This window comes from Otolemur garnettii, unplaced genomic scaffold, assembly GCF_000181295.1.
Source record: "Otolemur garnettii isolate 467f Iridium unplaced genomic scaffold, OtoGar3 scaffold00006, whole genome shotgun sequence".
Lineage (NCBI taxonomy): Eukaryota > Metazoa > Chordata > Mammalia > Primates > Galagidae > Otolemur > Otolemur garnettii.
Genome location: NW_003852401.1, coordinates 8,931,788 through 8,947,223, shown reverse-complemented (window position 1 = coordinate 8,947,223; position 15,436 = coordinate 8,931,788).

Genomic DNA, 15,436 nt, shown 5'->3' with positions numbered 1-15,436 from the left:
AGCCTCTTCTAGGACCATTATTCTCCTCAGAGTGCTCACAGACCCAACAGGGTGTTTGTAAGCTATATTCCCAACAGGCTAGATTGGAAAAGGCAAGAAGCTTGCTAGCAGTGTCTAACTTAAATGTGAACTAGCTGACTTCTCTTTGTTCTGACACACTCAGCTTACTTTTCAGTTTTCCTCTTTTTCTGGGGGTGTTTTCCTTTGCCAAGAATGGGATCTTCAGTCCCCATTCTCCCAGCAAATACCCAGTAAATTCTATCAATTCTCCAAATTATTCTCTGTTCCCCATTCATCCACCCACCCCCATTCACTTATAGATGCTTTTTAAGGTGAAATGTGCACAAGTTTGTCAAAGTTTGTTACCTTTGGCCAAACCTCAGCTTCTCATTCATAACATCTGGAGATTTTCAATTGTTTTGTTGCCACCTCCAAATTGGAAGGAAGATGTTGGTAATCAAGGCTTTGCAAAGAAAACTAGGCTACTGCCTTGTCAGCTAGAGGTTTACAACTTCACTCGGGTTCTGTGAGGCACCTGGTCCCAATCAACCACAACTGTCATGCCTCTGATGACACAATATACAGATGTCACTCACCTCTGTGTTTTCAAAAGGCAAAACCCATCTTCAACCAAGGATTTCCCAGGCTGCTCCTAAAGATATGGTTTATGTATGTGTAAATAGAAATTAAATGTGCAGTTTTATGTGAGAGAAAAGCAGACAGTAGGGAATGATTCTTCCAATGAACATAAATAATGTTTAAGTAGAATGCTTAGGAGGGCCTGGGAGATTGCACAGTTAGCATTCAGACCAGAAAGCATGCCTGGGAATCCTGCCTTCTCCACTAGAACTTTGTGATGGCCAGAGTTGACTTCCTTACAAATCCCACAAAGGACAGTAGACAAGCTGTGAACAACTTGGTTACCAGGTAAGAAAATCTAGGAAATGCTTAATGGTCAAGCCTGGGAGTGTGGTGACAAAATCTATTGTAGGCTTGGTTTTCCTCCCCTCAACCTTCACCATCATTTTTTAAATAACAATGAAAAGGCAAAGAAATGACTTAGCTGAGTTCAGTGAGGAATGACAAAATTGTCATCCATGTATAGACAGACATTCCTAACTTGTGATGGTTGACTTAAGGTTTTTGACTTTAAAGTTGTACAAAAGGGATATGCATTCCATGTACTCCTCAGCTTACAATGAGACTATGTCCAGATAAACCCCTCATAAGTTGAAAATATCTTAAGTTGAAAATGCACTTTAGACTTATAGTATTTTTTGACTTATGATAGGTTTATTGACACACAACTCCACCACATAAAGTAGGACAATTAAGTTCTCAAACTCATTCTAGAAAAAGTACTACATGCTTCATTACTGAATATAACTATAGTCACCTTCAAAGAACTCCCCTTGGGAAGGTATGTACCAGTGCTAGTGCCTAGTCCACCCTTCAAAGCACTTTTTCCTCCCGGGTGCAATGGCTCATGCCTATAATCCTAGCATTCAGGGAGGCCAAGGCAGGTAGATTGCTCAAGCTCTCCAGAGAGCTTGAGACCAGCCTAAACAAGAGCAAGACCAACCTGAGAAAGAGCAAGACCCTGTTTCTACTAAAAATAGAAAAAAACAACCTGAGAAAGAACAAGACCCTGTTTCTACTAAAAATAGAAAAACTAGCCAGGCATTGTGGCAGGCACCTGTAGTCAGAGACTCAGGAGGCTGAAGCAAGAAGATTGCTTGAGTCCAAGAGTTTGAAGTTGTTGTGAACTATGATACCATGGCACTCTACTGAGGGTGACAAAGTGAGACTGTCTCAAAAAAAAAAAAAAAGGGCTTTTTTTCTAGGATAAGTTCACAAACTTAATTGTCCAACATCATAAGTTGAGGAGTACCTAGAGTTCTATCCCATAGCTAGAACTCATCATGTCCCATGTGTGGCAGAAGGCAGGTTTCCTGAGTAACCACCTACCACACAAGGAACTCACCAGCCAAATGAAGAAAATAAATGTCAGGGCCCACTGAAAAACACATGAGGGCCATCTGGGTGGGCTTCCTGGGAGGTGCAACTAGGGTAAGAGTATATGGAAGAACAAGGCTAACTCCAAGTCTGAAGGAATTTCATAGGCCAGGAAAGGATGCCAAGTCAGCAGGCTCCTGGAACCCACAACAAAGGTCGGAGACTCGCAGAGTCTTCAGGAACTTGTTAACCAAGAAGACAAAAACTCCCTAAATACCACTCCACTGTTTCGCGTTTTATAATAAGATACACAATATGTGACTCTATATTACCAAGTCACAAGATGAAAATACCATTTCCCTTGGTGCATCCCAAGGGATCCAGTAAAGAAAATCAACTCTAAAGTGGTTGTTTCAAGCCAAGAGTTAAAAATGTAAAGATTTCTTCAAATAAACTTCAGCTTCTGGATGTAATCATTTCTTCTTATGCATTAGCATTGTGAGTAAATAAGCATTGTATAAAGGCCTATTGCAACCTAACTGATGTGTTTGTGTATGTTCCCAGAAGCAATTGTCTGATAGGTCTAATGCTCACTTTTTGGTAGACACAATGGAGGATCATGAGTACAGGCACACAATTACTATTCCCAAAGATTTTTCAACCTAATTATTTAAGTCATACACTTGTGAACTGCATGCCCTTTTAAAGGTGTTCCAAAATTCATTCTTTTCTCTTACTCTGAATAGCCTCTTGCATCTCTAGCACTGCCCTTCTTCCATGGTATCATTCAAAAACTTCTTCACTGTTGGGCAGAGCAAGATGGCATATCACATGGATTGTTCAGCTGATCTATCCTAGAACAACTGGGAAAAAAAGAGAGTACCCAGACATATCTGGCACAGAGACCTTACCCAGAGTTAAAGCTCAGGGAGCACAGTGACAAGGTGGTGAGCTGGATATAGCATATGATCTGGAGTGGTAGAAATCTGATGAATTAGGCTAGTGATTACAACCAGCTGGGATTGGCTGGTCCCCCACAGAGGTCTGGGACAGGAGGAAGCCTTTCCAGAGTTTTCAGTTGTTGGTGAAGCTAAGCATTGAGTGGAAAGCTTAGAAGAATGGGAAGACTTGAACAGTGTACAGCAACCAGATTTGAATGCCAGTTGGAGTGGACTACCATAAATTCAGTGACTGGTGAGGCAGCCATACAGAGAAGTCCCGGTGGCCAGGTGGCTGCCATTGTGGGAAGATCATGAGAAGGTCTTAGCAGGGGACTAATGCACAGCTGTCTTAATTCTACCTGCCAGGATCAGAACTCCTCTCTCAGGACAGGCTGAGGGACTGCCACACCCCATGGGAACTTGAGTCAGGTAGCAATGTGAGAACTTCCACTGAAGTATTCTTGTGAGCTTTAAGATCCCAACCCAGCAAAGTCTGAATGCTGAGGAAACAATCAGGTGATCACCGAAGGCAATTAAGTTTGGAATGAGGAATATAGAGGTTGCTGGCTGTGCTCTCTGTCTCCTAAAAAAAAAAAACAGAGTGCCACCTGGTGTCCCAGAGACATATTACAACATACTGTCATCAAGAGCAAGGATTTCTGTTTGAAACAAAGGAGGCAGTGAGAAGGAAAAAGGAGAACAAGGAGGTGAACAAGAAGAAAGAACACATGAGGAGGAACCAACAGAAAAATTCAGGCAACATGAAAAACTACAACAGAGGAACTCCCCCAAGGGACCATAAGGTAGCTACTACAGGAGACTCCACCTATAAAGAATTAATGGACTTGACAGAAAGGGAATTTAAAATATGGATGATAAGGACAATATAAGAAATGGATGAGAAAATGGAAAGATAGAACCAAAAGTTAGATGAGAGATATGTAGAATATAGAAAGGATATAATGAACCTTAAGGAAACAAAGGAAACAATCAGGGAATGTAAAGATGCAATAAAAGTATCAAAAATAGGTTAGACCATGGAGAAGAAAGAATCTCATAGCTAGAGGATAAAGTTTTCGATTTAACCCAGGTAGCTAAAGAGGCAGAAAAGAAGAGAGAGAAATCAGAACAGGTGCTTAGAGAACTATGAGAATTCATGGAGTGTTAAAATACATGAATAACAGGAATTCCTGAAGAGGAAGAAAATTGTCCCAAAGACCACCATAAAGGAAAACTTCCCAACATGCTTGTTTCTGATTGATATCAAACCCCAAGTTATCTCAATTCAAACAGAGCATCTCCAAAACATATTGTAATGAACCTGTCCAAAGTCAAGATGAAAGAAAGAATTCTGCAAGCAGCCAAGGGTAAGTACCAACTGACCTACAGAGGCAGAGTTATAAGGATGATGGCAGACTTTTCCATGAAACCTTCCAAGTCAGAAGAGCTGAGAGGAGCATGGTCATCCACCTTCAACGTTCTTAAACAAAACTATTTTCAGCCCAGAACTCTGTACCCTGCTAAACTAAGCTTCAAAATTGATGGAGAAATTAAATCTTTTGTAGATATACAAGCACTGAGGAAATTTACCACAAGAAGACCAACTCTACAGGAAATACTTTGGCCTATTCTCAACACTGACCACCACAATGGACCACCAGCAAAGTAAACAACCAGAAGCTTAAGGTCAAAACTTAGCTTCCACAATGGTACAAATGATAAAACTACACAACGGACTTTCACAAAATAAGGCAAATAGAACACTACATTTATCATTTCTCTCAATAAATGTCAATGGGCTTAATTCACCACTGAAGAGGCACAGGCTGACTGATTGAATAAAAAAGCACAAGCTGTCCATATGCTGTCTCCAGGGGACATACCTAGCCTTGAAGGACAAATCAAGATTCAGGGTTCAGGGATGGAAAATAGTACTTCATGCAAATGGAAATCAGAAGGAGGAGTTGCAATCTTATATTCAGATACAAGAAGATTTAATGCAACTAAAGTTAAGAAAGACAAAGATGGACACTTTATACTAGTCAAGGAACAATTCAACAAGAAAACATTACAATTTTAAGTATTTATGCACTCAACTTAAATGCTCCCAGATTTATGAAACAGACCTTGATGGGTCTGAGCAATATGATAGCCCATAACACCATAATAGTTGGGGACTTTAATATCCCTCTGACAGAACTGGACAGAGCCTCTAAACAGAAACTAAATAATGATACAAAGGACTTAAATGTGACCCTAGAACAAATGGGATTAATAGCCTTATACAGAACACACTATCCCAAAACTAAAGAATATACATTTTTCTTGTAAGCCCACAGCACATATTCCAAAACTGACCACATCCTAGGATAAAAATCAAACCTCAGCCAAATTAAAAGAATAGAAATTATACCTTGTATCATCTCTAGGCAACATATGAGTTCCACCTATATTGCCTTGTGGTGGAGGCAATATAGGTGGAACTCAACTACAATAAAAATGTTCATCCCCACACAAAGACTTGGAAATTAAACAACCTTATGCTGAATGATAGTTGGGCTCATGAAGAGATAAAAGAGGAAATTATTAAATTTCTCAAACAAAACAACAATGAAGACACAAGTTACCAAAACTTGTGAGATATAGCAATGGCAGTCTTAAGAGGGAAATTTATCATATTAGATTCCTACCATTTGAAAAACAGAAAGAGAGCACATCAACAAACTCATGAACCATTTCATGGAATTGGAAAAAGAAGAACAATCTAATCCCAAACCCAGAAGAAGAAAAGAAATTACCAAAATTAAATCAGAGATTAATGAAATTGAAAACAAAAGAAATTCAGAAAATTAATTAAACAAAAAGTTGGTTTTAAAAAAAAATAAATAAAATCAATAAACATTTGGCCAGATTAACTAGAAACAGAAAAGTAAAATATCTAATAACCTCAATCATAAATAATAAAGGGGAAATAACAATGGATTTCGCACAGATACAAGAGATCATCTCTGAGAACTACAAGAAACTCCATGCCCAGAAATTTGACAATGTGGAGGAAATGGATCAACACCTGGAATCACATGTTCTCCCTAGACCTAATCAAGAAGAAACAGATCTCTTGAACATACCAATTTCAAGAACTAAGATCAAAGAAACAATAAAAAAAATTCCCAACAAAAAATGGCCCTGGTCCCAATGGCTTCACACTAGAATTCTATCAGACCTTCAAAGAAGAGGTTATACTCATACTTCAAATATTATTCAAAAAAATTGAGAAGGAAGGAATCTTCCCCAACACATTCTAAAAAGCAAGCATCAGAAAAAGCCTGAATTTTTCTGTTGGTTCCTCCTCATGTGTTCTTTCTTCTTGTTCACCTCCTTGTTCTCCTTTTTCCTTCTCACTGATACCACTGATACCAAAACCAGGAAAAGACCCAAATAAAAAGAAGAATTTCAGACCAATTTCATTAATGCATGTAGATGGAAAAATTCTCAATAAAATCCTAGGCAAATGACACAAAATCTATGTTAACCAGTTTGATGAAAATATTTCAAATTGTATATGAAAACACTACACTGTACCCCATGTTTGCATTAATGTATACAGCTATCATTTAATTTTAAAAAATAAATAAATAAAATAAAATCCTAGGCAATAGAATACAGCTACACATTAAAAAAATCACTCATTATGATCAAGTAGGTTTCATCCCAGGCCTGTAAGCCTGGTTTTACATATGCAAGTCCATAAACATAATTCACCACATGAACAGAAACAAAAACAAAGACCATATGATACTCTCAATAGATGCAGAAACAGCATTCAATAAAATTCAGCATCCTCTTTTTTTTTTTTTTTTTTTCTTAAGACAGAGTATCACTTTATTGCCCTTGGTAGAGTGCCATGGCATCACACAGCTCACAGCAACCTCCAACTCCTGGGCTCAGGCAATTCTCCTGCCTCAGCTTCCCAAGTAGCTGGGACTACAGGCACCTGCCACAATGCTCAGCTATTTTTTTGTTGCAGTTAGGCTGGGCCGGGTTTGTACCCGCCACCCTGGGTATATGGGGCTGGCACCCTAACCACTGAGCCACAGGTGCTGCCCCTTAGCATCCTTTTCTAATCAGAACACTTCAGAATTTAGGTATAGTTGGCACATTTCTTAATTTGACTGAAGCCATCAATGACAAACCACAGATAATATTATTTTAAATGGAATAAAGTTGAAAGCTTATCCACTTAGAACTGGAACCAGACAAGGCTGTCTCGTACCACCATTGCTTTTTCTTTTTTTAAGACAGAGCCTCAAGCTGTCACCCCTGAGTAGAATGACGTGGTAGCACAGCTCACAGCAACCTCCAACTCCTGGGTTCAAGCCATTCTCCTGCCTCCACCTCCCAAGTAGCTGGGACTATAGGCACCTGCTACAATGCCTGGCTATTTTTTGGTTGCAGCCGTCATTATTGTTTGGCAGGTTCAGGCTGGATTCGAACCCACCAGCTCAGGGTATGTGGGTGGTACCTTAGCCGCTTGAGCCACAGACACCAAGCCTATCACCACTACTTTTCAACATAGTGCTGGAAGTTCTAGCTAATACAGTCAGGCAAGATAAGGAAATAAAGGGAATCCAAATGGGGGCAGAGGAGGTCAAACTCTCCCTCTTTGCCAAAGATATGAACTTAGAGAACCCCAAAGACTCAACCACAAGACTCTTGGAAGTGATAAAAAAAAAAAAAAATACAGTAATGTCTTAGGATATAAAATCATTGTCCACAAATCAGTAGCCTTTGTATATGCCAGTAACAGCCAAGATGAGAAGCTAATCAAGAACACAGTTTACTTCACAGTGGCTTCAAAATATATGAAACACCTAGGAATATACATAAAAAAAAGAGGTGAAAGACCTCCACAAAGAAAATTACGAAACCCTAAGAAAGGAAATAACAGAAGATATGGAAAGAACATATCATGAAAGAACAAATGGAAGAACACATCAAGCTCATCATTGGGAAGAATCCACATCATGAAAATGTCTATGCTATCCAAAGCAATCTACAGATTTAATACAATCCTCATTAAAATACCATAATCACACTTTCAAGATTGGGAAAAAATAATTCTTTGCTTTGTATGGAATCAGAAGAAACGTCATATCACCAAGGCAATTCTTAGTAACAAAAACAAAGCCTGGGGTATCATCCTTCCAGACTTTTGGCTATATGACAAGGCCATAGAGATCAAAACAGCATGGTATTGGCACAAAAACAGAGACATACACATATGGAACAGAATAGAAACAAAGAGATAAAACCAGTCTCCAGTTGCCATCTGATCTTCGCTAAACCCCAAAAGTATACAGTGGGGAAAAGAATCCCTGTTCACAAATGGTGCTGGGAAAACTGGATAACCACATGTAAAAGACTGAAACTGGACCCACACCTCTTACTACTTACAAAAATTGATTCAAGATAGTACAAGATTTAAATCTAAGGCATGAAACAATAAAAATCCCTGAAGAAAGTGTGGGGAAAACACTTGACGACATTGGCCTGGGGAAAGACTTTATGAAGACTTCCATGGCAATTGTAACAACAACAAAAATGAACAATTGGGACTTGAACTGAAAAGCTTCTGTTCAGCTAAGGAAATAACAATAAAAGCAAACAGACAACCTTCAGAATGGGAAAATATATTTGCATGCTATGAATCTGACAAACAATTAATAATTAGAATCTACAGAGAATTCAAATTAATCAACAAAAAAAGACCCAACAATCCCATATATCACTGGGCAAGAGAGATGGCTAGAACCATCTCTAAAGATGATAGATGAATGGCTAACGAATATATGAAAAAATGCTCATCGTCCCTAATCATCAGAGAAATGCAAATCAAAACTACCCTGATTATCACCTAACCCCAGTGAGAATGGCCCACATCACAAAGTCTCAAAGCTGCAGATGCTGGCATGGGTGTGGAGAGAAGGGAACTACAGACAAAATGGGGACTGAAGACCCCATTTCTTGGCAAGGGAAAACACCCCCCAGAAAATTAGGAAAATAAAAAAGCTGAAAGAGGCACAACAAAGAAAAGTCACCTAATTTACCTTTAAAGCAGCCTCTACTAAATTTCTTATTGAGCAAGTTTCCTGCTTTTCCCAGAAGCCTGGCCTGTAGATGGATACAGCTTACAAATATCCCTTCTGGGTCTGTGAACACTCTGAAGAAAATAATGGCCACAGAAGATGAAAGGCCTGGCAAGATACATTAACTAGGCCATTTCCTGCCCAGTAAACAGTCAAAGCAAATACCCATTGTGGAGATATGTATTTGGCTGGGGCAGAGATCAAGGGAACAGCTCAGGCCCTGAAAGGAGGGCTGTAGGAGGGCCTGTAGTAGGGCTTATATCCCTTATCACAGAGGAAAACCCTTTGTGGTAGTGATGAGAGGAAAATTCTTCTTTCCCACTGATTCTTCAGAGGAGATTGACACCAGTGGCATTTTTACTCCACAGTGAACTAATGAGATTAATACCCTCCCTAAGAATCTGCATGTGTGACCACAGACGGGAGACTGCCCCCACATAGGCTCAGGTTCCGGATTTCTCAAGACTGCTCAGATCCTTAAGTTTAATGATTGTAGAAACAACAGGACCTGCTTGCTCAGAGAAACTGCTGATGTCTTTGTTCCCTTCCTCAGCTTACCCTCTGGGCTCATGAGCAAATAGCCTTCAATAAAAGCTGAGTGGAACTGAAAATCACTCTGCAGAACCCTACAAAAGGGCAGTGGTCTGCTGTATTCCCACCTTTGAAAATTCTATTCTTGGTATTTTATCTTTCTTTCTCATCATTTCTAACTTTATATTTCTTCAGTTAGTCACCACCAGATTCCCCTGCCCCTGGGGTGGGACCCCACACTTTTACACTGCTGGTAGGAATGCAAACTAATACCACCTTTTTGGAAGGAAGTATGGAAAATCTTCAAAGAACTCACATTAGACTTCCCATTTGATCCTGCAATCCCATCACTGGGTCTCTACCCAGAAGAAAATAATTTTTTTTTTTTTTTGCAGTTTTTGGCCAGGGCTGGGTTTGAACCCACCACATCCGGTATGTGGGGCCAGCACCCTACTCCTTGAGCCACAGGTGCCACACAAGAAAAGAATCTTTTTATCATAAGGACATTACACTAGCTCAATTTATAATCACCAAAATATGGAAACAACCTAAATGCCCACCAACCCAGGAATGGATTAAGAAGCTGTGATATGTGTATACCATGGACTACTCAGCTGTTAAAAAAGATGGAGACTTTACATCTTTTGTATTAACCTGGATGGAGGTGGAACACATTCTTCTTAGTAAAGCATCACAAGAATGAAGAAGAATCCAATGTACTCAATTCTAATATGAAGGCAGTAGATGAGCTAATACAAGGGGGGTATAGAGGAATGAGCAAGTAGGGAGAGGGGAGGAGGTGGGGGATGTGGGGTCATGGTGTATATCACACCTCTCAGGGGTGGGACACAATTATAAGAGAGACTTTACCTAACAAATGCAATCAGTGGAACCTAATTTTTTTGTACCCTCAATGAATTCCAAACAATAAAAAAAATTTCTTTACTGTCTACCAGGTTTGTTTTACAAACATCATTTCCTCTAATCCCCTGGGCAATCCTACGAGAAATTTGTTAAGTTGCTTAACCTCTCTGAGCCTCGATTGCCTACCTGGACAGGTAGGGGTAACAGTAACAGAGAGGGATTGTACAGATTAAATAACAGCATAAGCTGGTGCATTCAGAACTCTAAAGGGCTTTGTATAGATGTTTGTGTAAGTCCACTGTGCACCATAAATGAACTTTTCCAGGCACTGTGTCCTGCCCTTTGGCTGTACCATAACCTCCTATTTATCTAAAGCCAAATCATGTAAATAATCGATGACCAGGACATTTTAGCACCAAAGCTGACCCTGAGGCACTGAGGATCCAATGAGATTTCTGAATCATCAAATAAACATTGAACTATGTTTGCATGGCATGTGTATTATATTGTATTCTAACTTTATTTGAAAAAATTTATGATGAGTACTTGGCAATATTTCTCCACGTGTGTTCCAACAGGTCCGACACAATAAAAGGGCTCTATTGTCAGAGATGAAAAATGCTGTTTATTCCTATTCAGTATTCATCCCTCCCTTCCCTGGAAACTACAGCTCGATTTTCCTTTGGGGATCTCCCCCACCCACAGCCCTCCTGCAGTCCATATAGTTCACACGAGGATGACCCCACACATACACACTGCTCAGCCCAGGGGTGGACCCCAATTCACACTTGGACTATTAGTATTTTTTATTACTGTGATGATCGGCATGGAACTCAAGCCAGACAAGCCTCAATTCAGGGATTTTTACTGGAACCACTGGAAGGAGATGCCCTTTCTCTCTATGCGGATTGCTAGCTAAAAGGATGTTGTAAGGCCTGCCTAAGAAAGGCAAGTCAGAAGAAAATAAAGCCAAAAGATGAAGATCAAGACCTCATCACATCACTGGAGCCCTTAGTTCCAACAGTGTCTACAGCCAACAGACAAAGCCTGAATCAATAAATTCTTTTTCCCTCAAGCACTTGTAATTGCAAGAATGCTGATTCATACACTGGGTTATACAAAGTTAAACATGTCTTCTTTACTATAGGGCTTCACGGAGCCTTCAAAATATTAATATGTATTATGAAATCTCCAACAGGGAGATATAATAGGCAGCATTTCCCAAACTTATATCCAGTGAACTTTTTTTTCAAAGACCAAATCACAGAACTCGTATTCCATAGAAAACACCTTGGGAAAGGGTAATACATATCACCTATGGGTTAACCTAAAATTAAAATACTGCAAATCCCCATTCCCTTATTATTCTGGATAAATGAGACAAATGGGAATTCATTTATCCAACATTGTTGATGCTTTTTTCCAGACCTTAAAAACATATGTATATAATTTTTTATTCTTTTTACTAAATTGGGGTCATAAGCACAAACCATGGCATATTTTTCCAGACTTAATAAAACATGTGTATATATACAGTCTTTTTTTTTATTATACCAAGGTCATAATTCCCAAATTGTTACACTTTTGAGTTCTGCATTTTAAAATACTTTTGGCCTCTATTCCGACTGCCAAGCCTATCAGCTGTCACTCTACTCTGCTTTGTTCTAAATGTGTCTACCTCTAGCAGCAGCCACTGTGCTCTTCTGGGGGTTGGTAAAACAAATAAAAGAAACTCATTGGAACTGCGTGTTTAAAAATAAAAGGGGTGTGGGCATCATGTGCTAAGATAGTGAGCCAGAGTCAGAAGGACTACTGAGTGACGTCCCTGGGTTTCTGTACATGAAATCCATGTCGACGATTCTGGCAACCTGAAGGCTGCTTACTTCCAGGCTTTTGCTTTGGTTTTGGACAGCTACAGTTTCCAAATAACTGACCTTCAACTATGGGAATTGTTACAATACTTAGCCAAGAAAAGAGCCACTCCAACGTATAGTAAGCACTGAACTCTCCTTAGGATCTTTAAAATGGAAAGGGTTTTTTTTGTGTGTTTTTTTTTTTTTTGTAAGCCCAGAAGAACCTATACTCCAAAAATTCCATTTCTTAGTTTATAAGTCATCCATTGGCACAGAAGTCAAATTTCAGTCATTTTTCAGGCATTTTGTCTGCCTATAACTCTCAAGTAGCTGTTTGCCTGTTTAAAGGGTATTTGTGGGCTCCCCTGTTTTATGATTCTGTAATAAAGCAGATGGGGATTTGGGACAACAGGGAGGTAACCAAACTCCCTTCTTGTCACTGAAAGTATAGGCTTGGCCCTGAGCAGGCAGGCAGGGGCACAGGCGGGCAGACTGGCTGGTCTGGACAGTAAGGCCCATGAAAATCAGTGTCAGATTCAGTCACAAGAGTAGAAACTCCTGAGTCTTTTTGGTTAGCATCAAGCTAGATTTGCAGCCACACTTAGAGGCTTGACAAGGAAAATGCATCAGGATTTGTCATGTCAGTATCTAAAGATCCAGAGGCAAGAACTGAGGGCACCTGTGGCCCAATACTATGGCTTAAAAAGGAGTCATTGCCCTGATGCTTTTTCCAGATTCCGAAGCACATGTTCTGGAAGGTTCACAAGCTCCTGAGCTCCCACTGCACCCCCAAAGTGGGGAGGAGCCAAGCACCTGCTCAGACAGCCATGTGCAACTCTGAGCCAGCTCTGCCAAAGAAAACACCCCTGGCCACCCCTCCCCAGCATTCGTGCTCAGAAGGGCCTCTGTCTTCCCACTTCGAGGCCTGCTGACCAGATGTGGGCCTGGGTGAAGGCAGGGCAGGCCCAAGGAGCCAAGGGGCCATTAATCTGCAATTAGGACTGCGCACACCCCACCTGCTCCACCTACTTCCTCTTGACAACTGCAGAGCTAAAAAGTGCTTTTAGAGGAAAAAGATCCCTCAGTTTATCTTTAGGAGGACTCACTTTGGAAAGCTTTTTGGGAGCAGACCTCTTTGCCCTGGGGTAGTTTCACTCCTGCTTTAAAAGCAGAAGTGGCTGGGGGGGAGGAGTGTTGTATTCACATCCAGGTCCTTGTACTTCAATGTGAGAGCAGTGAGACTGTCATGAAAAGGTATTCAGAAGTTGTCACATGAAAGCTAGACCTAAGACTGGGCAGGGAGTGCTTGCTTCTCCACCTCTACCACCTACAGCACAGGCCCGACACACCCGTATCAGACCTGGGCTATAAGAGGGGGAGGGAGGACAACTGGTGGGACAGAGGATGGAGGCGTCAGAGCACTGTCTGATGTTGGCTGCACAGCCTCAGGAAGGGTCTGGGGTTCAGAACCAAGTGACCCACACACCAGCTGACCTGGTACTTATTCTATCCCAGGTTTGCTCTTCTGTCCAATCAGGGGACAAAAATCACCCGCCAGGTATGCTCCACGGCTGAGACTAATGAAACCCCATTAGGGCTTCACACCTTTCACCTAGCTCCAGGCCAGGGCCCATACTGAGCTGGCTGCCTGTGCTTCCCTCCTTCCCACCCTCACACACATCAAGCTATATGAAAGGAGAAATGAAATTATAAAATGCCATAATGAAGGAAATGGGAGGAAGGTCTCAAGGGATTTCAAGAAATCTGAAGGGGACAGGAGGCAGATGGTAGAGTAACAACTGGCAGGTGGACATAAGGAAGCCTCCACCTTGCGTGATAATAAGCCACAGAGAGCTGGAGCTTCCAGGAGCAGGTGTGTATGGCCCAACCAGAGGGGCTCAAGATTTGAAATGTCAGGCACCACGGAGGGCAGGGAGGCACATGGTGCTATAAACAGGGGCATCACGAACAACAGACCTATCCTTTCCCATCCTCTAACCACCACACAGCATAAGAGCTTGAATGCAGGCCAAAAGTGGAGTCTCATCTTTAAAGATATTCATTCTCCAAAAAATGTAACTGAGCTATAGAACAAAGTGTCCTTTAAACTGCTTTGGGTGGGGAGTGAGTTCCTGATCCCCCCCCCCAAAATGTGGACACATTGCCAGAATCTTCACCCATGGAGATGACACCACTGTAATATGAACCAGGGGATAAGCCCTGCCCTGGCCTCCTAGGATGCTGACAGCAGCAGCCCTGCCCACAGCCCAAGGCAGGAAGACACCACCATCCTGCCTGGGCACCATACCCTAAACTAGCAGACCACTCCGGGCCAGCCCACTGTCTCCAGCCAATTAGCCCCACTTGGAGACTCTGCTCTCCTCTGACAGAACAGAGTTTGCTATCTTTCAGCTAGTAAAGCTCCACTCTCATTTTCCTCCCAAGAACCTCATCCCCCAGAACCTACTGGCTTCTACACTGAGGCAGGTTTCCAGCATAGCCATGAAACACTTTTGCTTTGTGTTCTATCTTCGATCTCTAATAATTTTATTTTTTGAAACACTTAAAGCTTCAGGAACCCTGGGCTATCGTAGGTGATTAAGTTCCCACTTCAGTCTCACAAGTGCAATATAAAATACAAACCCGTGCACATATTTTAGAGAAGATGGTGTTTTTAAAGGTTTCCATTGCTGCGATTTGCTGAATAGAATGGCATCAGGTGTCAGGGCAGTGTGCGCGGGTACATGTGCACATGCTTTAACAGCAGAGCCTTTTCCCAGCAAACTCACTACCGAAGCCCACTGCACAGATGGACCAGAGCAGATGCCCCATCTGCTCAGCTCCTCTTTCTTCCTCATAGACCAGTCACCTTCTTAGAGCAGACTTCCGGGGAGCAAGTTAGCAACCCCAACTCAAAACAGCTAATGAGTAATTTAACAAATAAATATTTCACTTTGTAAAATCTGTAAGGTAATAAACACGAGCAGTTCTCCTTCCTTGCATGAGTGTAAAGACCCACAGGTGAAACCCTAGGTAGATTCAGCCAGTCAGAACTCAGCCGCACCCCCATCTTCACCTACATGAACTGTGAGCCATGAACAAGCTATTTACATGTGTCCTGTAGCCAGGTCTGGACTGTAAGGTT